Source organism: Rhinoderma darwinii, chromosome 4, assembly GCF_050947455.1.
Source record: "Rhinoderma darwinii isolate aRhiDar2 chromosome 4, aRhiDar2.hap1, whole genome shotgun sequence".
Classification (NCBI taxonomy): Eukaryota; Metazoa; Chordata; class Amphibia; order Anura; family Rhinodermatidae; genus Rhinoderma; species Rhinoderma darwinii.
Window position 1 is genome coordinate 386,729,674 of NC_134690.1, and position 24,953 is coordinate 386,754,626.

At 46.9% G+C, this 24,953-nt stretch overlaps 1 protein-coding gene across 5 annotated transcripts in view; it reads right to left on the bottom strand.

Moving 5' to 3' along the window:
- TRERF1 (transcriptional regulating factor 1) overlaps positions 1–24,953 on the bottom strand; it is a 151,718-nt gene that overhangs the window by 111,026 nt on the left and 15,739 nt on the right. The window contains exon 1 of one of the 5 annotated variants that reach the window (XM_075863262.1): positions 6,413–6,649. The exons of the other annotated variants lie outside the window; for them this stretch is intronic. The gene's annotated coding sequence lies outside the window, so the exon portion shown is untranslated. Of the gene's footprint in view, positions 1–6,412; positions 6,650–24,953 lie in introns of those variants that run through there. 5 annotated transcript variants of the gene reach the window in all.

Sequence of the window (24,953 nt, forward strand, 5' to 3'; positions counted from 1 at the left end):
TGCTAACCGCGCGCGCACTTGTCAGGACTCAGAAGCGGGGCAGTGGCTGTATGACACAGCTGCAGGCCCACTTCATGTGTTACTATAACTAGCTGCGTGGCCGCACAGCTCAGTATCGAAATACACGAAATAACGTTACTGAACCGTTTCATGGTGCACGGTATCGAAACCTTATCGAAGTTTCGATGCATCGTGCATCCCTAGAATGTATGTCACAACTGAGTATATGGCCTCATGCCCAAGCTAAAGTCGTGCACATGGTGGCATAAAGAGTCGCCCGGATCCTTATTACAGAGCTATGGGCGCTCTATGTGACGTTCCATGGTGCCTGGCACCATAGTCCCCCTTAGAAGCAATGCTCCAGGGGAGAAGACAATGCACATAATGCAATGGAACAAGCCATGAATTGTTTTTTCTCATGGATTCTATATAAAGTTGTTAGCCGAAACCTTCCTCGTAGCTCCTTATGTAAATCGGATGTATATAGAGGTAGTGGATGAATTTTAAGGGCACCGTATTACCGATGGATAGGTGATGAATGTTTTGTGCTGGAATACTCATGCCCCAGCAAATCCCGCCCCATAACAAGCCACACCCCAATAAACTGCGCCCTGTCACACGCCGAAGTGTCACAGAAAAAAATGGATGCGATGTGCGCTGCGGAGCGGAGACTCTGACGCAAACGTAGGCAGAGCCCAAACCTTTACTGATTTTGTATAAGTCGTTAATGTAAAGACTGCACAATATGTTATTTAATCCCGGTCACTTACGTGTGCTAAAAAGTACAAAAGAGTAGGCTTATTTTAACTCCATCATACCGGCAATAGCAAGTTAGCGCCATGATTCAGTGCAAACATTAACCCTTTGGAGTCGCAATTTTTTTTTACATTTTTTCCTTCCTGCCTTCCAAAAGCCATAACTTTTTTTATTTTTCCGTCGACAGAGCCGTACAGGGGCTTGTTTTTTGCGGGACGAGTTGTAGTTTGAACCATATAATGTGCTGGAAAACGGAAAAAAAAAATCTTTGTAGGGTGAAATGAGAAAATAATAGCGATTCCATCATTGTTTTTTGAGTTTCGTTTTAACGACACTCACCGTGCGGTAAAAACAACACGTTAACTTTATTCTCCGGGTCAATACAATTACGGGGATACCAAATTTATATAGTTTTCTATGTTTTACTACTTTTACAAAGAAAAAACAATTTGTTAAAAAAAAAGTTTTTTTTATTGTTTTGTGTCGCCACATTCTGAGAGCCAGAACTTTTTACATTTTCTGTGGATTGAGGGGTGTGAGATCTTATTTTTGGGGGGCTGAGATGTAGTTTCTATTGATACTATTTTGGGATACATGCGACTTTTTGATCACTGTTTATTCCATTTTTTGGGGTTGCTAAGGTGACCAAAAAATTCAGTTTTTTTTTATTTTTTAGTGTTTAGCTTGCGGGTTAAATAACTTTATATTATTATATTATTTTTACATGACTCTAGGGGAAAAGTTTTTTTTTTGGAACATTGGGGCCGCACCCTCTTTCTAACGGCTTAGATGCCGCAGTCACTATCAACCGCGTCATCTTAGTGGTTAAATGGCTGGGTTCGGAGTCATCGCCAATCCCAGCCATTGCAGTGAAGTTTCGCCTGTATGTTACCCGTGAACCGGCTCCATACTTCCCCTTGGCGGCTGTAACATACATGTACGTGACATGTCGTCAAGGGGTTAAAGAATAATATTTCTAAATATACAAAATTACCACTAAATAGTAGTTCAATAAAAACTTCTTAAATTGGTATTCCAGTTGTAACCAATAAATTTTATTTTTGGTATAATGAAGAGTGATCCAATTTTCGAATATATTTTCTGTATATATTCCACCTAAGAACTCTGCTTGCTGTAATTCAGTAGGAACCTTCGTTGTTTACTTCCAGAAGCTGAATATCTGTCCTGGTCATAGGAGGGACGCACAGGTGCACGGCTCGTTACAGGTTGCAGCTTTGAAAGTAAACAATTAGGTCTCCCATTGAATGACAGCAAGCAGAGATCTTGACAACTGTGAGGAATTAATACAGAAAGCCTATTAGAGAAGTGTAGAACTTTTCATTCTAGAAAGTAGAACATGTATGTCTTTCGATAGTACGCTTTTGCTCCTAAACCCTTATTCAGACTGACGTTTTTCACGGCCGATTTTCACCCATGCGGGATCCGTTTTCACAGATCTGTATTGAAAGAACCGTGAAAACGGATAAAAATAGGACATGTCCTATTTTTTCCACAGGCCATTAAAACAACGTCCATGTAATAAGACCCATAGAAATACGTGCATGACGGGCGTTTGAGAAAGAAAAAACAACCGTCACGCGGACGATTTCAATGTGCGTCTGAAGAAGGCTTTAGATGTAGGTTTTTGACATAGACACATCATTTTCTAGACTTCCTGACAGCACAACTGGCCGACTATGTAATGACGTATGTAAAATGTCTGTGTAGATGTGCCATTCAGGACATTCAGGGAAAGTTGGTTAACAAATATTAGAATTGTTATATAAACTATCATTTTTCTGAAAAAGTTAAAACTAAGAAATGGCTGAACAGAATATTTTACAGAAAGAAACACGGACTTATATTAAGGGCCAAAACAAAGGCGTGTCCCAGACCTTGTAAGCTGGGCGTATACAGATCCTATGGAGCCATAAGCGCTCGTCCACACGTAGCAGAAATGCTGCATTTTTCTGTCCGGAATTGCAGAAGACAGAACATTCCACAAATCTCATCCACACGCGGTGTAAAATTTTCGTCCAGAAATTCACCTGCGGTGCGCATTTTTCGTTCCGCAGCATGTCAATTCGTGCTGCGGAAAGTGGACTGAATCCGCACTATTTTCTGCAGCAAAAAAAACCGCAGGAAACGGTGCGGTTTTTCCACAGCGGTTTGTCTGCTCGTTTCAACGGAGATGCTGCATATGAGGAGACACCACAATTTGTTTCACTCCATTTAAATCAGTGGGGAAAAAACAGTTTTGTTTTTTTTGTGTACAAATTACAGGAAAATGTAATTTACTAAATAAAAAAAGAATAAAAAAATGCAACACAAATCCACTGAGGAAACGCAGCGAAAAAAAACAGTTTTATGTAAAAAAATAATATAGCATTTTTTTGGGGGGGGATCTTGGGGGGGGGGGAACACACACACACACGCACACGCACACGCACACGCACACAATCTATAGCCAATAGTTATGGATCACAGGTTATCCCTACAGATCACAGACTCGTGCATGGCGGCTCCGTCTTACCTCAGCGATGTACGCAGCATTATTATGGCACACATAGAAGTCTATAGGGCCGTCCTCTGTAGGTCTCTGTTCTCATGTTTGTTTTATTCATGCTTTTAATATTTTTTTTTATTTTTTAAGTAAAAGTAGGAATGGCTCCAGACAGGTGAGGAGGAAAACTTTCCTTTGAGATTCGACCTTTCTCCGATTTAGGAGATCTTATTCATAACGTGGACATGTGAACCTGCCATAATGAGAGCGACGCGATTCACATATAGAGTCTATAATAATGTGCGGATTACCAGAGAAACATTTTTTACGTAGTTCATGTACATTTTCGGAGGCTCGGTCGCCTGGCATTTCTGTTCCTCTAAACCAATCTTTTTCGGATCGTCTGATTTAGGCCGTGTCTTGTAAAACGCGTGACAGGTCACAGAGGGATAAAGCTTCCCTAAGTAATACCTTATGGACGAGGCAAATCTGTGTGCGGCGACGCTTACGTCATTTTATTCTAGATTGCGCCACATCCGAGGGCATTGTATTCTTACATAGAAGCAATATGTGTATGTAAAAATGTATTCGTAAAACGCCAAGCAACTATTTTTTTAATCTTAAAATCCTGTGTAAAATCGGAGGCAGAAAGAGGTACAATAAGGATTTATAGAATTCTATAGGAGATATATTCGGGATCAGCGTCATACGGCCAAGTACCTAAATTTTTATCCTTCGCCTCGCTTACATTTTCTAACGAAAAACCCCCACAAAACCGACAGCCATTGTAGAATGAGATAAATCCAGATTAAGGCCTTATTTACACGAGCGTATTTCACGTCCGTGATACCCGCGTGAAAATCACGCACGTCGCACGGACCTATGCAAGTCAATGGGGCCATTCAGACATTCCGTGTTTTTCACGCAGCGTGTGTCCGCTGCGTAAAACACTGCATGTCCTATACTTGAGCGTTTTTGTGCATCACGCACCCATTGAAGTCAACACGTGCGTGAAAATCACGGACAGCACACGGACGCAATACCTTTGTAACATGCCAAAAAAAAAACGCAATGCGCTTTCCTATAAGATTAGAGGGATACAGAGGTACAAAATGGCCCTATAGACTATTACGTCTCGGAGGTAATATGGCCGTGTCACGAGACTTTACAATAATTTTTACTGCGGTCTCTCCCGTCATCTCTCACTGACCAAATAATTCATAGTCCGGTAATACGGAAAACAACAATAAAACAATACAGCCACGTAAAGTCGGAGGCCGCGCGGAGACGTCTGTATCCTGTTAACAGGTCGCTGGCTGGACTTGTCACTTTGAAGTCATGAAAGTAAAATGAATGTCAAATAATGGAATCCGTGATCACGATCATTTCCAGAATTATAGCTTTACGCTACGATCGGCGATCACCAGCCTCGCTGTAAGCAGTATCGTTTTATATCGGGGGGAAAAACGTGACCTGCTCCTATTACAGCTTCAACGGAAACTGCCTGAAAACGTCTATTATGTTGTGTTTCGATTCTGAACATAAGAAGGCCGAATAGTGATGTATAAATATGCCGCAGAAACGGTGCCGCAGCCGAAAAAAAAAAAAGTTACAAAAAGTTGAAAAGCAAAAAACTTAAATGAAAAAGAACAATAAAAAAAAAAGGAAATATTCTGAATTTTTAAAAAAAAAAACAGCAATGTGACGTAATGTGCGAGAACACTATAGGGATCCCCACAGGACTATATAAGGGGTCATTTTATTAGTCGTGCAGATTTATCTCCGTTTTGTGCATAATACATGAGGCCTGGTGTGTGTAAGGAGCCTGTAAGAGGGCATTGGAGCCCCTATGGCGGAGCTCTGCATGTGGCGCCATATGGTGCTTCCTTATGGCACTGTAGTTAGGAGAAACCGCTGTTAAACGGCCTCCGATGCAGCGCGCCAATTTTTTTTTGTTACGGTACGGCCCCGTAGACTTCTATAGGTGTTATATTATGGATTTGTACAACTCGTATGGAGTCGTAATACGGTTGTGTGCATGTGCCCTACGAGGAATATGTCGCCTGTACGCCACTTTCCAAGTATACGTCAGCGTAGATGTCATTTTGGCAGTTTGCCCGGTATATATCCGTATATCTTGACATATACTGTATTGAAATAGAAGTCTACTTCATTTTTCAATACAAGGCGATTTACGTTTTACAATGGCAGACATATGTATGTTCGGCGGCACACCTTATACATGCACGCCGAGAGTATGCCACCCACACAGCGCCTAAGGCCAAATGCACATGACGCGTATTACTCGCACATTTACGGAACAGATTTTTCTGCAGCAAATCCGCAGCGTAATACGGTACCAGCAACGTAGATGAGATTCCAAGAGATCTCATCTACACGTTGCAGAATTTTTCCGCATGTAAATTGACCCCTGGAGCGTACTTTAAAATCTGCAACATGCCAATTTATTTTGCGTTTCCACTTGAAAATTATATCCGACAAGTTTCTAAAAAAAAACAACAAAAAAACGCAACAAAATCCGCACCTATTTCCGAATCAAAATGTAAAAACCGCACTTAGAAATGCATCAAAAAACGCACCACTAGGTGTGGAATTACCGGCGGTTTTGATATTCTCCACCAAATTCCATAAATACTAACACTAGACATATAGATGACAACTCGCAGCGACAGTCTCTACCTAGAATTACTGTGACCCCCCCCCCCCCACTACATCCTAGTAAAAGTTTTCCCCACCCCCACTATGTAAAAAAAAAACAAAAAACTCCCTATGAACCAAACAGATTGGTTCAGAGCCTCCTCCCCCCCCCCCCCCCGCTCCCATTTCCATATGTCACTTCTGACAGCAGCGCAGCCTCACGTCAAACCTCAGCCCACTTGTTCCCATTAGAAATAAAGTGCGAGCCACCCTAATCTCCCCGCACACCGCCGAAACACGACACCGGGGAATATTCGCCTGCGCCCAATGCAAAAAAAGAAAAAGACTGTCCCCAAGTCAATCCTCGTGCAACCTGCGGAGGAGCATGAATGGCACTGCCAGGGTTAACTGTCACGCACGGCACCGCAGGCAGCTCAGACGTCGTGCACATTCAGATACGGCAGAACTAAGAGAATACAAAAATTCAGGCTCTACCTGTTTCTTCTTCTTTTAAAAGTTAACTTGCGGCTGGAGTTTTTTTGCATGGGGCGGCATAGGAGACAGTGTTATTACAGGGGTCCATGTGCGGTATATTCCACTGTGTGCAGCTGCCGGGCAGGGACTGGCCATGCACAGTTCTCCCTTTCTGGCAAGCAATCTCGAAAGCAAAGCCAGTTCCTGAGTTGTCTGTAAGGCCGGCAGTAATTGGTGTGTGCAGGGCCCGCTCGTCATTGGTTACTGTACCCGGCCTTGGGATTGGGCTAGTGTGACTCGCAGGCCCTCTGCCTGCCGTGTGCTGTCAGTATGTCATACAGACGCCTCCTGATTGGTCGACTATTATCTCGCTCGTTTTTCTTCGGCTTTTTTTTTTTTATATGCGCTGTGATCGTACAACGTGGGAGGCGTTCATTCGATCATTCGATCAGGAAACAGAAGACAAACAAGTTTGAAAGAAAAAACTTTTTCTGACACTTTGCAGCATGGGAATAAAGTTTGCAAAGTCAAAGTGGCTTTGAATGGGTTAAATTCGCCTGTGTTTTTTTTTTTTTAATTCTATTTTTCAGATCGTATCGGGACAGATGTACCACCGTGTCTGGGTCTAGAAAGTGTCGAAAAAATGCTAATTTGATGTTTGCTCCTGACTGGACACTTTGAAAAAGTTTTCCGTGTTTTTGTCATAAGGCTTAAAATTCGCAAAAATAAAAAACTGGCACAAAAATCTGGCGCCAAGTAAGCCAAATCAAAAGTGGTATGAGAAAGAGAAAATGCAAGAAGCGCCAAAACTATCATGCAGCACGTATCACCGGGATAAATTTGGCGCACTTTGTGCCTGCCTGGTATAAGTTTACGCTCTTTAACCCCTTAACGCTCCATGACCTACTATTAGGCCACGCTAAGTAAAGCGTTCGCGCTCCGTGACCGAATAGTAGGTCATGAGAATAACCGCCCTTACGTCCCCCCCACGGCACTTTTATGCGCTGCGACAACTGCTGTCTCGTACAGCAGTTGCCGCAGCTCCTTCAGCGGGGGCCGATCACGTTGTCCACGCCGATTAACCCCTTAGCAGCCACGTTTAATAGCGATCGCGGCTTCTTAGGGGTTAAAGCAACATTGACGTCCCGTGACACTATCATGGCCGGCGATGGCTGCTACAGCATCCGGAGGCCTAACAATGGCTATGCCATCTACGGAAGCCTAGCGGGTCCTGACAAAGTCATGCAGTGCAATGTATTAGAATAGGGATCAGGGCCTAATGCCCTCAAGTCCCCTAGTGGGACAAAGTAAAAAAAGTCAAAATAAGTTGTATAAAAATAAAAAAATAAAAGTTTTAAAGTAATAAAAGCAGAAATCCCCCTTTTCCCTTATCAGTCCCTTTTTATTAAAAATTTAAATAAAATAAATAAACTATACATAATTGGTATCGCCGCGTCCGTAATAACCTGAACTACAAAAGTATTTTGTTATTTATCCGACACGGTGAACGCCATAAAAGAAAATAATAATAATAAACCGTACCGGAATCACAATTTTTTGGTCACTTCACCTTCCAAAAAATAGAATAAAAAGATCAAAAAGTCGCATGTACCCTAAAATGGTCCTGATCGAAACTACAGTTCGTTACGCAGAAAACAAGTCCTCGCACGGCTTTCTTGATGGAAAAATTAAAAAGTTCTGGCTCTTAGAATAAGGCAACACAAAAAGTAATTGCACGATAAAATACTTTTTATAAATAATCAAACGCCATAAGACAAAAAAACTATAAACATCTGGTATCGCTGTAATCGTATCGCCCCGCAAAATAAAGTGAATGTGTCATTTATAGCGCACGGTGATTGCTGTAAAAAAACAAAACAAAAAGGAATAAAAATAAACATAGAGTAGCGGTTTATTAGTCACCACGCCTCTTTAAAAATAGAATAAATGCTCATCAAAAAGTCGCATGCACCCCATGAAAACTACAATGAATTCCTCAAGGGGTCTAGTTTCCAAAATGGGATCACTTTTAAGGGGTTTCCCCTGTACTGGTACCTCAGAAGCTCCGCAAATGTAACATGGCGCCCAGAAACCAATCCAGCAAAATCTACATGCCAAATAGCGCTCCTGCATTTCAGAGCCCTGCCGTGTGTCCAACCAGCAGTTTATGACCACATATGGGGGGGGGGGGGGGGTATTGCCGTAATCGGGAGAAATTGCTTTTAAATTGTTGGGGTGCTTTTTCTCATATTCCTTTTAAAAAATTTTAACTTTTATAGGAAAAATATATGATTTTCAATTTCAAAGTCTACTTCCACAAAATGCAGCAAAAAAAAAAAAGTATGGTCTAAGTGCCCACTATACCCCTCGATAAATTCCTTGAGGGGTGTAGTTTGCCAAATGGGGTCACTTTTGGGGGTCTCCATAGTTTTGGCACCACAAGACCTCTTCAAACCTGTCATGGGGCCTAAAATATAATCTAACAAAAAGGAGGCCTCAAAATCCTCTAGGTGCTCCTTTGCTTCGGAGGCCGGTGTTTCAGTCCATTAGCGCACTAGGGCCACATGTGGGATATTCCTAAAAACTGCAGAATCTGGGCAATAAATATTCAGTTGCGTTTCTCTGGTAAAATCTTCTGTTTTACAGGAAAAAACTTCACCTCTACTTTGCTTTAAATTCCTGTGAAACACCTAAAGGGTTAATAAACTTTCTAAATGCTGTTTTGAATACTTTGAGGGGTCTAGTTTCTAAAATGGGGTGTTTGATGGGGTTTCTAATATATAGGCCCCTCAAAGCAACTTCAGAACTGAACTGTAACCTAAAAAAAAAAAAAAAAGAAGCTTTTGAAATTTTATTCAAAATATGAGAAATTGCTGTTTATGTTCTAAGCCTTATAACGTCCTAGAAAAATAAAAGAATGTTCAAAAAATGATACCAACATAAAGTAGACATATGAGAAATGTGAGCTAGTCACTATTTTGGGTGCTATAACCCTCTGTCTTACAAGCAGATGCATTTAAATTATATTTTTCACCAATAAACACTGAATATATCGACCAAATTTTACCACTAACATGAAGCCCAATGTCTCACGAGAAAACAGTCTCAGAATCGCTTGGATAGGTTTAAGCATTCCGACGTTATTACCACATAAAGTGAAATATGTGAGATTTGAAAAATGGGCTCTGAGCCAAAGGGCTGAATGAGACGTGCGTGGCGTTTTTGTGCACGCAAAACACGCGGCGTTTTGCCTGCGCAAAAGCCACTTGCCTGCTCCGTGAGGCAGCATCATATGATGCGCGGCTGCGTGCTATTCGCGCAGCCGCCATCATTATGACACGCCATTTGGATGTTTGTAAACAGAAAAGCACGTGGTGCTTTTCTGTTTACATTCATCCTTTTGACAGCTGGTGCGCGAAAGAGGCAGTTCGCACGGAGGTGCTTCCGTGCGACCTGCATGGTTTTCACGCACCCATTGACTTCAATGGGTGCGTGATGCGCGAAATACGCGGAGATATTGACCATGTCGCGCTTTTTGCGCAGTGGACAAACGCAGCGCAAAAAGCACAGACTGTCTGTACTGCCCCATAGACTTGTATTGGTCTGTGCGTGGCGCATGAAAACCACGCGGCCCGCACGGACGCAATACACGTTCGTGTGAATCCACCTTAAGGCCCAAACTAGGCTGCGTCTTATAAGGTCTTATTCATACAAATGTGATTCACGTCTGTGCGCTGTCCGTTTATATAACGGACAGCGCGGTGACCAATGCAATTCAATAGGGCTATTCACACATCCGTGTTTTTTTCACGGATCATGTGTCAGTTGCGTGAAAGTAACCACATGTCCTTTTCTGGTCTGTTTTTGCAGACCAAACTTGCGTGTTGAAGTCAATGGGTGGTTGAAAAATAACCGACAGAACACGGACGAATCAGTTGCTAAAGAAATGCAGAGGAAAAGCTAAAACCAGGAAGCGCTTATAGATAAACACGGACGCCACACGGAATCCACACTGACGCAGCACAGACTAAAATATGCATGAAAAACTGCATTTTTTTGCAGATGCAAATACTCATGTGAATAAGGCCTAAGGCCCCATGCACACGAGCGTGTTTTTGCGGCCGCAATTCCCCCGAAAATCCACGGGAGAATTGCGGCCCCATTCTTTTCTATGGGGCCATGCACACGACCGTAGTTTTTGCAGTCCTTGCACGGCCCGGGCTCATTGAAAACAATGGCGGCGGCCATGTGCATGTCCCGCGATTTGCGGGTGGCCTGCGGCTGACAGTCCGCAGCCGGCCGACCCGAAAATCACGGCCGTGCACACGGCTACGGTCGTGTGCATGAGGCCTTAGGGTAAGTTCAAACATCGCGTAAACACTGCAGAATTTCCATCCAAATTTTCTGTCACTTTTGATGGCAAGAATCGCACAGGATGCAGCATTATTGCTGTCAGGGCTTATTTAGACGAACGTGTAATACGTCCGTGCTACGCGCGTGATTTTCACACGCCTCGCACGGACCTATGTTAGTCTATGGGGCCGTGCAGACAGTCCGTGAGTTTCACGCATGAGTCCGCTGCGTAAAACTCACGACATGTCCTATATTTGTGCGTTGTTCGCGCATCACGCACCCATTAAGTCAATGGCAGACGGCTACAAATCCATACACTGAATCTATCTGAAGCAGAATAGCAAAAAAAGAAAACAAAAATCATGTTCCCGCCGCAGCCATTTTTCAGATTTTCACTTTCGTTTTTTCCTACCCACCTTCCAAAAGCCGTAACTTCTTTAGGCCTCATTTACACGAGCGTAATATACGCGCGTACGACGCGCGTGCTTTTCACGCGTGTCGTACGCACCTATATTACTCTATGGGGCAGTGCAGACAATGCGTGATTTTTGCGCAGCGCGAGTGCGTTGCGTAAAAATCACGACATGTTCTATAATCGTGCGTTTTTCGCGCATCACGCACCAATGGGTGCGTGAAAACCACGCATGCCGCACGGAAGCACTTCCATGCGACCAGCGTGATTCGCGCAACAGCACTCAAAAGGATGAATGAAAACAGAAAAGCACCACATGCTTTTCTGTTTACAAACATCCAAACGGAGTGTCTTAGAGATGAGCGAACCGAACTTCACCGGGTTCGGCCGAACTCGTTTTGACCGAACCCGGCAAAAAATTTTCCGGTACGCGACGTCAGGAGACAGTCACTGTCCAGGGTGCTGAAAGAGTTAAACTGGTTCAGCACCCTGGACAGTGACTTCCGATCACAATATACACGAACGTGTAAAAAAAAAAAAGAAGTTCTGACTTACCGATAACTCCCGGCTTCTTCCTCCAGTCTGACCTCCCGGGATGACAATTCAGTCCAAGTGACAGCTGCAGCCAATCACAGGCCAAGCACAGGTTGCAGCCAATCACAGGCTGCAGCCAATCACAGGCTGCAGCGGTCACATGGACTGCCGCGTCATCCAGGGAGGTGGGGCAGGATGACAAGAGAGGGACGCGTCACCAAGGCAACGGCCGGGAGACCGGACTGGAGGAAGCAGAAAGTTCTTGGTAAGTATGAACGTCTTTTTTTTTATTCACAGGTTGGTGTATATTGTGATCTGAATTCACTGTCGAGGGTGCTGAAAGAGTTACTGCCGATAAGTTAACTCTTTCAGCACCCTGGACAGTGACTGACGTCGACTAGCCTCATCTCTATGATGGCGGCTGCGCGAAAATCACGCAGCTGCGCATCATACACTGATGAAACACGGAGCTGTCAAGTGCCTTTTGCGCATGACAAACGCTGCGTTTTTTGGCCTGCGCAAAACGCACACGCTCGTGTAAATTAGGCCTTATTGTTCTGTCGATATTGCCGTATGAGGGCTTGTTTTTTGCGGGACGAGTTGTAGATTTTCACAGCACCATTTATTGTACTATATAATGTAGTGGGAAACTGGAAGAAAATATTGGTGGGGTGGAAAAGGAAAAAAACAGTGATTCCTCAATCCATTGGGTAGTTTTGTTTTTACGGCGTTCACCGTGCGGTAACTTTATTCTGCGGGTCAATACGATTACAGCGATACCAAATTTATATATTTTTTTATATTTTATACTTTTACAAAAAAAAAAAATGATTGTTAAAAATGTTATTTGAGTTTCGTCGCCATATTCTGAGAGCCATAACTTTTTTATTTTTCCATCGATTTAATGGTATGAGGGCTTAATTTTTGCGGGGCGAGACGTATTTTATATTAGTACCATTTAGGGGTGTATGAGACTTTTTAAACACTTTTCATTTCCATTTTTATGGGAGATGAAGTGACCACAAAACAGCAATTCTGACGGGGTTTAATTTTTTATGGCGTTCCCCGTGCGGATTAAATAATGATATATTGTAATAGTTCAGATTTTTACGGACGCGTCGATACCAGTAATGTAAATTTTTTTTTTTTACATTGTGCTTGAGGGAAAATGGGAAGAGGGTTTTTTTTTTTTTTTAACTTTTCATTTTTTTTTTAATTTATAAAAAAACAACAACTTTATTTTACAGTTTTTTTACTTGTCCCCCCAGGGGACTTGAACCAGCGATATATGATATACTGCAATATTAAAGTGTAGCTAAACGTTTGACAAACTTCTGACATGTCATAGTGACATGTCAGAAGTTTTCATTGGTGGGTGTCCGAACACTGAGACCCCCACCAATCGCTAGAACGAAGCAGCTGAAGTGTTCATGTGAGCGCTCAGCCGCTTCGTGTCTGTTCGGCTTTTTCTGGAAATAAATGTATCTGTGTACGGACTCAATAGAAAATCTATGAGCCCGTACTCCGATACATCGGCTTTCCGGAAAAAGCCGAACAGAAACGAAGCAGCTGAGCGCTCACACGAGCACTTCAGCTGCTTCGTTCTAGTGATTAGTGGGGGTCTCCGTGCTCATACCCCCACCAATCCAAACTTCTGACATGTCACTATGACATGTCAGAAGTTTGTCAAATGTTTAGTAACACTTTAATGTATTGCAGTATATCGCGATACTGACAGTCCCCCATGAAGCCCTGCCGGAAGCAGGGCTTCAATGGAGTACAAAGATGGCGGACTTGGGGGCCTTCATCAGTCCCTCAGGCTGCCACGTGAACAAACAGCACCTCCCGATTGCTCCGCGGGGGCTGAAACGTTAAAGGGGGTCGGTATTTACCACGGCATTTAACGTGTTAAACGAGCGGGATCCCGCTTGTTACCCAGAAGCGTCGGCTGTTATACAGACGACTCGCTCGTTCTATGGAGCGGGCCGTGAGACCGCTCCACACTACCCCACCCAGTGGCGTAACTACCGCTATAGCAGCCGTAGCGGCTGCTACGGGGCCCGCGGCATGAGGGGGCCCGTGTCGCCTGCCGGCACGGGCCCCCACCATGGCCGGAGGCTCCACTAGCAGCCGCTATGGCTGCTACAGCGTGACGCCACTGAACACTATGGCAGAGCAGGGAGTTATCTCCCCGCTCTGCCATTAAACAAAAGACATGTATCCCTGAAGTTCTCTATCACAAACCTCGGACTTCCGGGGTCTGTGTCGGCAGCTCCGTAGAAATGAATGGAGCGTCGGTCGTGCTTGTGCGCATGCGTGACCAGCGCTCCTTTCATTTTTATTGAGCTGCGCAGACGCCGGAAGTCAGAGGTTAGTCATGGAGAACTTGGGGGACTTTCGGTCCCCCGTTCTCCCTATCGCTGCCAGCGATCACACATGTATCCCCAATCCTGTGGATAGGGGATACATGTCTTTTGTCTTCTCACACTGTAGTTCGCATTTTTTTGGGGGGTTGGGGACGCTGTATGGCGTTCCCTACAGGGGGGGGGCTGTATAGCGTTCCCTACGGGGGGGCTGTATAGCGTTCCCTACAGGGGGGGGCTGTATGGCACTATCCACAGGGGGGGGGGCTGTATGGCACTATCCACAGGGGGGGCTGTATGGCGTTCCCTACAGGAAGGGGGCTGTATGGCGTTCCCTACAGGAAGGGGGCTGTATGGCGTTCCCTACAGGAAGGGGGCTGTATGGCGTTCCCTACAGGAAGGGGGCTGTATGGCGTTCCCTACAGGAAGGGGGCTGTAAGGCGTTCCCTACAGGAAGGGGGCTGTATGGCGTTCCCTACAGGAAGGGGGCTGTATGGCGTTCCCTACAGGAAGGGGGCTGTATGGCGTTCCCTACAGGAAGGGGGCTGTATGGCGTTCCCTACAGGAAGGGGGCTGTATGGCGTTCCCTACAGGAAGGGGGCTGTATGGCGTTCCCTACAGGAAGGGGGCTGTATGGCGTTCCCTACAGGAAGGGGGCTGTATGGCATTCCCTACAGGAAGGGGGCTGTATGGCGTTCCCTACAGGAAGGGGGCTGTATGGCGTTCCCTACAGGAAGGGGGCTGTATGGCGTTCCCTACAGGGGGGGGGGCTGTATGGCGTTCCCTACAGGGGGGGCTGTATGGCGTTCCCTACAGGGGGGGGGGCTGTATGGCGTTCCCTACAGGGGGGGGGGCTGTATGGCGTTCCCTACAGGGGGGGGGCTGTATGGCGTTCCCTACAGGGGGGGGCTGTATGGCGTTCCCTACAGGGGGGGGCTGTATGGCGTTCCCTACAGGGGGGGGCTGTATGGCGTTCCCTACAGGGGGGGGGCTGTATGGCGTTCCCTACAGGGGGGGGCTGTATGGCGTTCCCTACAGACCCCCCCTGTAGGGAACGCCATACAGACCCCTTGTAGATGACGCCATACAGACCCCCTGTAGATAACGCCATACAGACCCCTCTGTAGATAGCGCCATACAGCCCCCTCTGTAGATAGCGCCATACAGCCCCCTGTAGAAAGTGCTATACAGCCCCCTGTAGATAGCGCCATACAGCCCCCTCTGTAGATAGCGCCATACAGTCCCCTCTGTAGATAGCGCCATACAGTCCCTTCTGTAGATAGCGCCATACAGTCCCCTCTGTAGATGGCGCCATACAGTCCCCTCTGTAGATAGCGCCATACAGTCCCCTCTGTAGATAGCGCCATACAGCCCCCCCCTGTAGATAACGTCATACAGCCCCCTCTGTAGATGGCGCTATACAGCCCCCTCTGTAGATGGCGCCATACAGACCCCTCTGTAGATAACGCCATACAGCCCCCTCTGTAGATAACGCCATACAGCCCCCTCTGTAGAAAACGCCATACAGCCCCCTCTGTAGAAAACGCCATACAGCCCCCTCTGTAGATGGCGCCATACAGCCCCCTCTGTAGATGGCGCCATACAGCCCCCTCTGTAGATGGCGCCATACAGACCCCTCTGTAGAAAACGCCATACAGCCCCCTCTGTAGATGGCGCCATACAGCCCCCTCTGTAGATGGCGCCATACAGCCCCCTCTGTAGATAACGCCATACAGCCCCCTCTGTAGAAAACGCCATACAGCCCCCTCTGTAGAAAACGCCATACAGCCCCCTCTGTAGAAAACGCCATACAGCCCCCTCTGTAGAAAACGCCATACAGCCCCCTCTGTAGAAAACGCCATACAGCCCCCTCTGTAGATAACGCCATACAGCCCCCTCTGTAGATGGCGCCATACAGCCCCCTCTGTAGATGGCGCCATACAGTCCCCTCTGTAGATGGCGCCATACAGTCCCCTCTGTAGATAGCGCCATACAGTCCCCTCTGTAGATAGCGCCATACAGCCCCCTCTGTAGATAGCGCCATACAGTCCCCTCTGTAGATAGCGCCATACAGTCCCTTCTGTAGATAGCGCCATACAGTCCCCTCTGTAGATAGCGCCATACAGTCCCCTCTGTAGATAGCGCCATACAGCCCCCCCCCTGTAGATAACGTCATACAGCCCCCTCTGTAGATGGCGCTATACAGCCCCCTCTGTAGATGGCGCCATACAGACCCCTCTGTAGATAACGCCATACAGCCCCCTCTGTAGATAACGCCATACAGCCCCCTCTGTAGAAAACGCCATACAGCCCCCTCTGTAGAAAACGCCATACAGCCCCCTCTGTAGATGGCGCCATACAGCCCCCTCTGTAGATGGCGCCATACAGACCCCTCTGTAGAAAACGCCATACAGCCCCCTCTGTAGATGGCGCCATACAGCCCCCTCTGTAGATGGCGCCATACAGCCCCCTCTGTAGATAACGCCATACAGCCCCCTCTGTAGAAAACGCCATACAGCCCCCTCTGTAGAAAACGCCATACAGCCCCCTCTGTAGAAAACGCCATACAGCCCCCTCTGTAGAAAACGCCATACAGCCCCCTCTGTAGAAAACGCCATACAGCCCCCTCTGTAGAAAACGCCATACAGCCCCCTCTGTAGATAACGCCATACAGCCCCCTCTGTAGATAGCGCCATACAGCCCCCTCTGTAGATGGCGCCATACAGTCCCCTCTGTAGATGGCGCCATACAGTCCCCTCTGTAGATAGCGCCATACAGTCCCCTCTGTAGATAGCGCCATACAGTCCCCTCTGTAGATAGCGCCATACAGTCCCCTCTGTAGATAGCGCCATACAGTCCCCTCTGTAGATAGCGCCATACAGTCCCCTCTGTAGATAGCGCCATACAGCCCCCTCTGTAGATAGCGCCATACAGTCCCCTCTGTAGATAGCGCCATACAGCCCCCTCTGTAGATGGCGCCATACAGCCCCCTCTGTAGATGGCGCCATACAGCCCCCTCTGTAGATGGCGCCATACAGCCCCCTCTGTAGAAAATGCCATACAGCCCCCTCTGTAGAAAACGCCATACAGCCCCCTCTGTAGAAAACGCCATACAGCCCCCTCTGTAGAAAACGCCATACAGCCCCCTCTGTAGATGGCGCCATACAGCCCCCTCTGTAGATGGCGCCATACAGACCCCTCTGTAGAAAACGCCATACAGCCCCCTCTGTAGAAAACGCCATACAGGCCCCTCTGTAGAAAACGCCATACAGCCCCCTCTGTAGAAAACGCCATACAGCCCCCTCTGTTGAAAACGCCATACAGCCCCCTCTGTAGAAAACGCCATACAGCCCCCTCTGTAGAAAACGCCATACAGCCCTCTCTGTAGATAACGCCATACAGCCCCCTCTGTAGATGGCGCCATACAGCCCCCTCTGTAGATGGCGCCATACAGCCCCCTCTGTAGATAACGCCATACAGCCCCCACTGTAGATAACGCCATACAGCCCCCTCTGTAGATAGCGCCATACAGCCCCCTCTGTAGATAGCGCCATACAGTCCCCTCTGTAGATAGCGCCATAGTCCCCTCTGTAGATAGCGCCATACAGTCCCCTCTGTAGATAGCGCCATACAGTCCCCTCTGTAGATAGCGCCATACAGTCCCCTCTGTAGATAGCGCCATACAGCCCCCTCTGTAGATGGCGCCATACAGCCCCCTCTGTAGAAAACGCCATACAGCCCCCTCTGTAGAAAACGCCATACAGCCCCCTCTGTAGAAAACGCCATACAGCCCCCTCTGTAGAAAACGCCATACAGCCCCCTCTGTAGAAAACGCCATACAGCCCCCTCTGTAGAAAACGCCATACAGCCCCCTCTGTAGATAACGCCATACAGCCCCCTCTGTAGATAACGCCATACAGCCCCCTCTGTAGATAGCGCCATACAGCCCCCTCTTTAGATGGCGCCATACAGTCCCCTCTGTAGATGGCGCCATACAGTCCCCTCTGTAGATAGCGCCATACAGTCCCCTCTGTAGATAGCGCCATACAGCCCCCTCTGTAGATAGCGCCATACAGTCCCCTCTGTAGATAGCGCCATACAGTCCCTTCTGTAGATAGCGCCATACAGTCCCTTCTGTAGATAGCGCCATACAGTCCCCTCTGTAGATAGCGCCATACAGTCCCCTCTGTAGATAGCGCCATACAGCCCCCCCCCTGTAGATAACGTCATACAGCCCCCTCTGTAGATGGCGCTATACAGCCCCCTCTGTAGATGGCGCCATACAGACCCCTCTGTAGATAACGCCATACAGCCCCCTCTGTAGATAACGCCATACAGCCCCCTCTGTAGAAAACGCCATACAGCCCCCTCTGTAGAAAACGCCATACAGCCCCCTCTGTAGATGGCGCCATACAGCCCCCTCTGTAGATGGCGCCATACAGACCCCTCTGTAGAAAACGCCATACAGCCCCCTCTGTAGATGGCGCCATACAGCCCCCTCTGTAGATGGCGCCATACAGCCCCCTCTGTAGATAACGCCATACAGCCCCCTCTGTAGAAAACGCCATACAGCCCCCTCTGTAGAAAACGCCATACAGCCCCCTCTGTAGAAAACGCCATACAGCCCCCTCTGTAGAAAACGCCATACAGCCCCCTCTGTAGAAAACGCCATACAGCCCCCTCTGTAGAAAACGCCATACAGCCCCCTCTGTAGAAAACGCCATACAGCCCCCTCTGTAGAAAACGCCATACAGCCCCCTCTGTAGATAACGCCATACAGCCCCCTCTGTAGATAGCGCCATACAGCCCCCTCTGTAGATGGCGCCATACAGTCCCCTCTGTAGATGGCGCCATACAGTCCCCTCTGTAGATAGCGCCATACAGTCCCCTCTGTAGATAGCACCATACAGTCCCCTCTGTAGATAGCGCCATACAGTCCCCTCTGTAGATAGCGCCATACAGTCCCCTCTGTAGATAGCGCCATACAGTCCCCTCTGTAGATAGCGCCATACAGTCCCCTCTGTAGATAGCGCCATACAGCCCCCTCTGTAGATGGCGCCATACAGCCCCCTCTGTAGAAAACGCCATACAGCCCCCTCTGTAGAAAACGCCATACAGCCCCCTCTGTAGAAAACGCCATACAGCCCCCTCTGTAGAAAACGCCATACAGCCCCCTCTGTAGAAAACGCCATACAGCCCCCTCTGTAGAAAACGCCATACAGCCCCCTCTGTAGAAAACGCCATACAGCCCCCTCTGTAGATAGCGCCATACAGCCCCCTCTGTAGATGGCGCCATACAGTCCCCTCTGTAGATGGCGCCATACAGTCCCCTCTGTAGATAGCGCCATACAGTCCCCTCTGTAGATAGCGCCATACAGTCCCCTCTGTAGATAGCGCCATACAGTCCCCTCTGTAGATAGCGCCATACAGTCCCCTCTGTAGATAGCGCCATACAGTCCCCTCTGTAGATAGCGCCATACAGTCCCCTCTGTAGATAGCGCCATACAGTCCCCTCTGTAGATAGCGCCATACAGTGCCCTCTGTAGATAGCGCCATACAGTCCCCTCTGTAGATAGCGCCATACAGCCCCCTCTGTAGATAGCGCCATACAGCCCCCTCTGTAGATGGCGCCATACAGCCCCCTCTGTAGATGGCGCCATACAGCCCCCTCTGTAGATGGCGCCATACAGCCCCCTCTGTAGATGGCGCCATACAGCCCCCTCTGTAGAAAATGCCATACAGCCCCCTCTGTAGAAAACGCCATACAGCCCCCTCTGTAGAAAACGCCATACAGCCCCCTCTGTAGAAAACGCCATACAGCCCCCTCTGTAGATGGCGCCATACAGACCCCTCTGTAGATGGCGCCATACAGACCCCTCTGTAGAAAACGCCATACAGCCCCCTCTGTAGAAAACGCCATACAGGCCCCTCTGTAGAAAACGCCATACAGCCCCCTCTGTAGAAAACGCCATACAGCCCCCTCTGTAGAAAACGCCATACAGCCCCCTCTGTAGAAAACGCCATACAGCCCTCTCTGTAGATAACGCCATACAGCCCCCTCTGTAGATGGCGCCATACAGCCCCCTCTGTAGATGGCGCCATACAGCCCCCTCTGTAGATGGCGCCATACAGCCCCCTCTGTAGATAACGCCATACAGCCCCCACTGTAGATAACGCCATACAGCCCCCTCTGTAGATAGCGCCATACAGCCCCCTCTGTAGATAGCGCCATACAGTCCCCTCTGTAGATAGCGCCATAGTCCCCTCTGTAGATAGCGCCATACAGTCCCCTCTGTAGATAGCGCCATACAGTCCCCTCTGTAGATAGCGCCATACAGTCCCCTCTGTAGATAGCGCCATACAGCCCCCTCTGTAGATAGCGCCATACAGCCCCCTCTGTAGATGGCGCCATACAGCCCCCTCTGTAGATGGCGCCATACAGCCCCTCTGTAGATAGCGCCATACAGTCCCCTCTGTAGATAGCGCCATACAGCCCCCTCTGTAGATAGCGCCATACAGCCCCCTCTGTAGATGGCGCCATACAGTCCCCTCTGTAGATAGCGCCATACAGTCCCCTCTGTAGATAGCGCCATACAGCCCCCCTGTAGATAGCGCCATACAGCCCCCTCTGTAGATGGCGCCATACAGCCCCACTGTAGATAACGCCATACAGCCCCCTCTGTAGATAGCGCCATACAGCCCCCTCTGTAGATGGCGCCATACAGTCCCCTCTGTAGATAGCGCCATACAGTCCCCTCTGTAGATAGCGCCATACAGCCCCCCCTGTAGATAGCGCCATACAGCCCTCTGTAGATGGCGCCATACAGCCCCACTGTAGATAACGCCATACAGCCCCCTCTGTAGATGGCGCCATACAGCCCCCTCTGTAGATGGCGCCATACAGCCCCCTCTGTAGATAACGCCATACAGCCCCCTCTGTAGAAAACGCCATACAGCCCCCTCTGTAGAAAACGCCATACAGCCCTCTCTGTAGATAGCGCCATACAGCCCCCTCTGTAGATAGCGCCATACAGCCCCCCCTGTAGATAGCGCCATACAGCCCCCTCTGTAGATGGCGCCATACAGCCCCCTTGTAGATAACGCCATACAGCCCCCTTTGTAGATATCTACAGAGGGGGCTGTATGGAGTATATGTTTTCACATTTTTGTAAAAATAGCGACACTTTTGTGGAATTTACAAAAATTGTGGCAAAAACAAAAAATACAACCTTATTTGCTGAAACCGGAATACCTCTGACTCAGAATTCCCTAATAAGGTTTGTAAAAATGTTTTCTAAGGAACCTTTTTACGCGGCGATTTCCCTGTACGTTTGACATATGGGTCGAGAAAACTTCTGGCGCATACGACAAACGTACCCATAGAGTCCCACTATACCGATGGGGGCCAAAACAGCCTCTTTTGGCCTTTGTCAGGAATATACCGGTTCTTTTTTCTGGATAAAATAGTATAGTAGACTGCGCTATTCTATCCAGAGACATTTAGTCCAAAAACGTATGCAGGCAACGTATACATCTGTTCCAGGCATCCATTCAACGTATACGTCATAGGCTTTTCATGACGCATCTCTTAAACGGATACCATTATAATCTATGGGTGACGTCACTGTTAGGCATCAGTCACAGCCTCCGATCAAGATTTACATCGCAAGTTTTTACCGGTGTATACGCCGAAAGGAGACCATTTAACGCAGTGTTAAAAGAGACTAAGGCTCTGTTCACATGCGCATCCGAGGCTCCATTCGTATATGCAGGCTTAAAAAACGTCTGAGAATCAGGAGCTGTTTTCCCTTGAAAAGAGCTCCGTATTTCCAGACGTTTTTGAGTTTGCGTGTGAACATAGCCTAAAGTTAACACCAATATTTGTGTGTGCTTGACTGATAAGAGAAGATTGTGAACCAAACAAGGGGCTGATAACAGGGAATATATACAGAGTTGTAGAGACTGACAGAAATATATATATATATAATGGATAATAGATCAGTAATACAGGCTGTGATACTATGTTACAATATGAAGACATTCCAAGGATAGCAGGGCCACCAGCACCACCAAAGGGATATTACAGGTACTACACCCAGAGGTGCAAATCTATTCGTCTGATGTATAAGTTTGTATACGAAGAAAAAGTATATTGTTCTATTGTCCCCAAAGGTTTCTAAGGAGCAAAGTATGCAAAAAAAAAAAAAAAATTTAAATGATCTAAAAGTATATTTAATATTGCAGTATGAAAAAATAACATGCACCGCAACGTAGGGCGGGGCGATTATGATCTAAAACAAAATCACTATTAACCCCTTAATGGCCTGAAAAGACCTTAATGACCAGCTACATTTTTCTGTTCTTGCCTCTCTGCCTTTCAGCAGCCATAACTTTTTTTTTTTTTCATTGACGTGGCCGTATGAGGCCTTGTTTTATGCGAGAGAAATACAGTGAAGGAAATAAGTATTTGATCCCTTGCTGATTTTGTAAGTTTGCCCACTGTCAAAGACATGAACAGTCTAGAATTTTTAGGCTAGGTTAATTTTACCAGTGAGAGATAGATTATATTAAAAAAAAAAAAAAGAAAATCACATTGTCACAATTATATATATTTATTTGCATTGTGCACAGAGAAATAAGTATTTGATCCCTTTGGCAAACAAGACTTAATACTTGGTGGCAAAACCCTTGTTGGCAAGCACAGCAGTCAGACGGTTTTTGTAGTTGATGATGAGGTTTGCACACATGTTAGATGGAATTTTGGCCCACTCCTCTTTGCAGATCATCTGTAAATCATTAAGATTTCGAGGCTGTCGCTTGGCAACTCGGATCTTCAGCTCCCTCCATAAGTTTTCGATGGGATTAAGGTCTGGAGACTGGCTAGGCCACTCCATGACCTTAATGTGCTTCTTTTTGAGCCACTCCTTTGTTGCCTTGGCTGTATGTTTCGGGTCATTGTCATGCTGGAAGACCCAGCCACGAGCCATTTTTAATGTCCTGGTGGAGGGAAGGAGGTTGTCACTCAGGATTTGACGGTACATGGCTCCATCCATTCTCCCATTGATGCGGTGAAATAGTCCTGTGCCCTTAGCAGAGAAACACCCCCAAAACATAATGTTTCCACCTCCATGCTTGACAGTGGGGACAATGTTCTTTGGGTCATAGGCAGCATTTCTCTTCCTCCAAACACGGTGAGTAGAGTTAATGCCAAAGAGCTCAATTTTAGTCTCATCTGACCACAGCACCTTCTCCCTATCACTCTCAGAATCATCCAGATGTTCATTTGTAAACTTCAGACGGGCCTGTACGTGTGCCTTCTTGAGCAGGGGGACCTTGCGGGCACTGCAGGATTTTAATCCATTACGGCGTAATGTGTTACCAATGGTTTTCTTGGTGACTGTGGTCCCAGCTGCCTTGAGATCATTAACAAGTTCCCCCCGTGTAGTTTTCGGCTGAGCTCTCACCTTCCTCAGGATCAAGGATACCCCACGAGGTGAGATTTTGCATGGAGCCCCAGATCGATGTCGATTGACAGTCATTTTGTATGTCTTCCATTTTCTTACTATTGCACCAACAGTTGTCTCCTTCTCACCCAGCGTCTTACTTATGGTTTTGTAGCCCATTCCAGCCTTGTGCAGGTCTATGATCTTGTCCCTGACATCCTTAGAAAGCTCTTTGGTCTTGCCCATGTTGTAGAGGTTAGAGTCAGACTGAGTAATTGAGTCTGTGGACAGGAGTCTTTTATACAGGTGACCATGTAAGAGCTGTCTATAATGCAGGCACCAAGTTGATTTGGAGCGTGTAACTGGTCTGGAGGAGGCTGAACTCTTAATGGTTGGTAGGGGATCAAATACTTATTTCTCTGTGCACAATGCAAATAAATATATATAATTTTGACTATGTGATTTTCTTTTTTTTTTTTATATAATCTATCTCTCACTGGTAAAATTAACCTAGCCTAAAAATTCTAGACTGTTCATGTCTTTGACAGTGGGCAAACTTACAAAATCAGCAAGGGATCAAATACTTATTTCCTTCACTGTAGTATTTATTTTTTCCATGCAGTTTGGGGGTAAAAAAAACATTTCTTTTTTTTTTTACGGCGTGACTATAGGAAAGAGCGATTCTCTGCATTGTTTTTCTTGTTTATTTCTTATCCCGTTTCCGTTTCATGCTAAATAACCTGTTAAATTAATACTTCAGCTTTTTACGATCGTGTAGATACCCAATATGTGTAGGTTTCTTGTTTTTATGTAATGTGGGGGAAATAAAATCTATTTTATGCAAAAGAATGACTTTTTTTAGGGACTTTTTTATTTTTTAGTCTCATTAAGGCTATGTTCACACAGAGTTTTTTGACGTGGAAACCGCGCTGCAAAACTCGGCAAAAACTGCCCGAAAATGCCTCCCATTGATTTCAATGGGAGGAGGCGGCGTCTTTTTCCTGCGAGCAGTAAAACCGGCTTGCGGGAGAAAGAAGGGACATGCCCTATCTTTGGGCGTTTACGCCTCTGACATGAATGGGAGGCAGATAAAGCATATTTCGCAGAGTTTTATGCCCGCGGCGCTCAATGGCAGCGGGCGGAAAACGCCGCGAAAATCGGCGTGCAGGGAGAGGAAAATCTGCCTCAAACTTCCAAACGGAATTTTGAGGCAGAAATTCCGCCTGCAAAAAAAACTCAGTGTGAACATAGCCTAAGGAATAACTTTATTTATAACTTTCTTTTTTACTTCTAATGTATTAGCATACTCCTGTAAGCATACCCATGTTGTTCACTCTGCAAAGAGAGAGACGTCAGACCTATAGGATAACATTAAAATTGTCCCGACACTTGCAGCCACTCAATGAAGTGGCAGAGGTCCATATATGATTCTTCACTACATTTTCAAGGACAGTGAT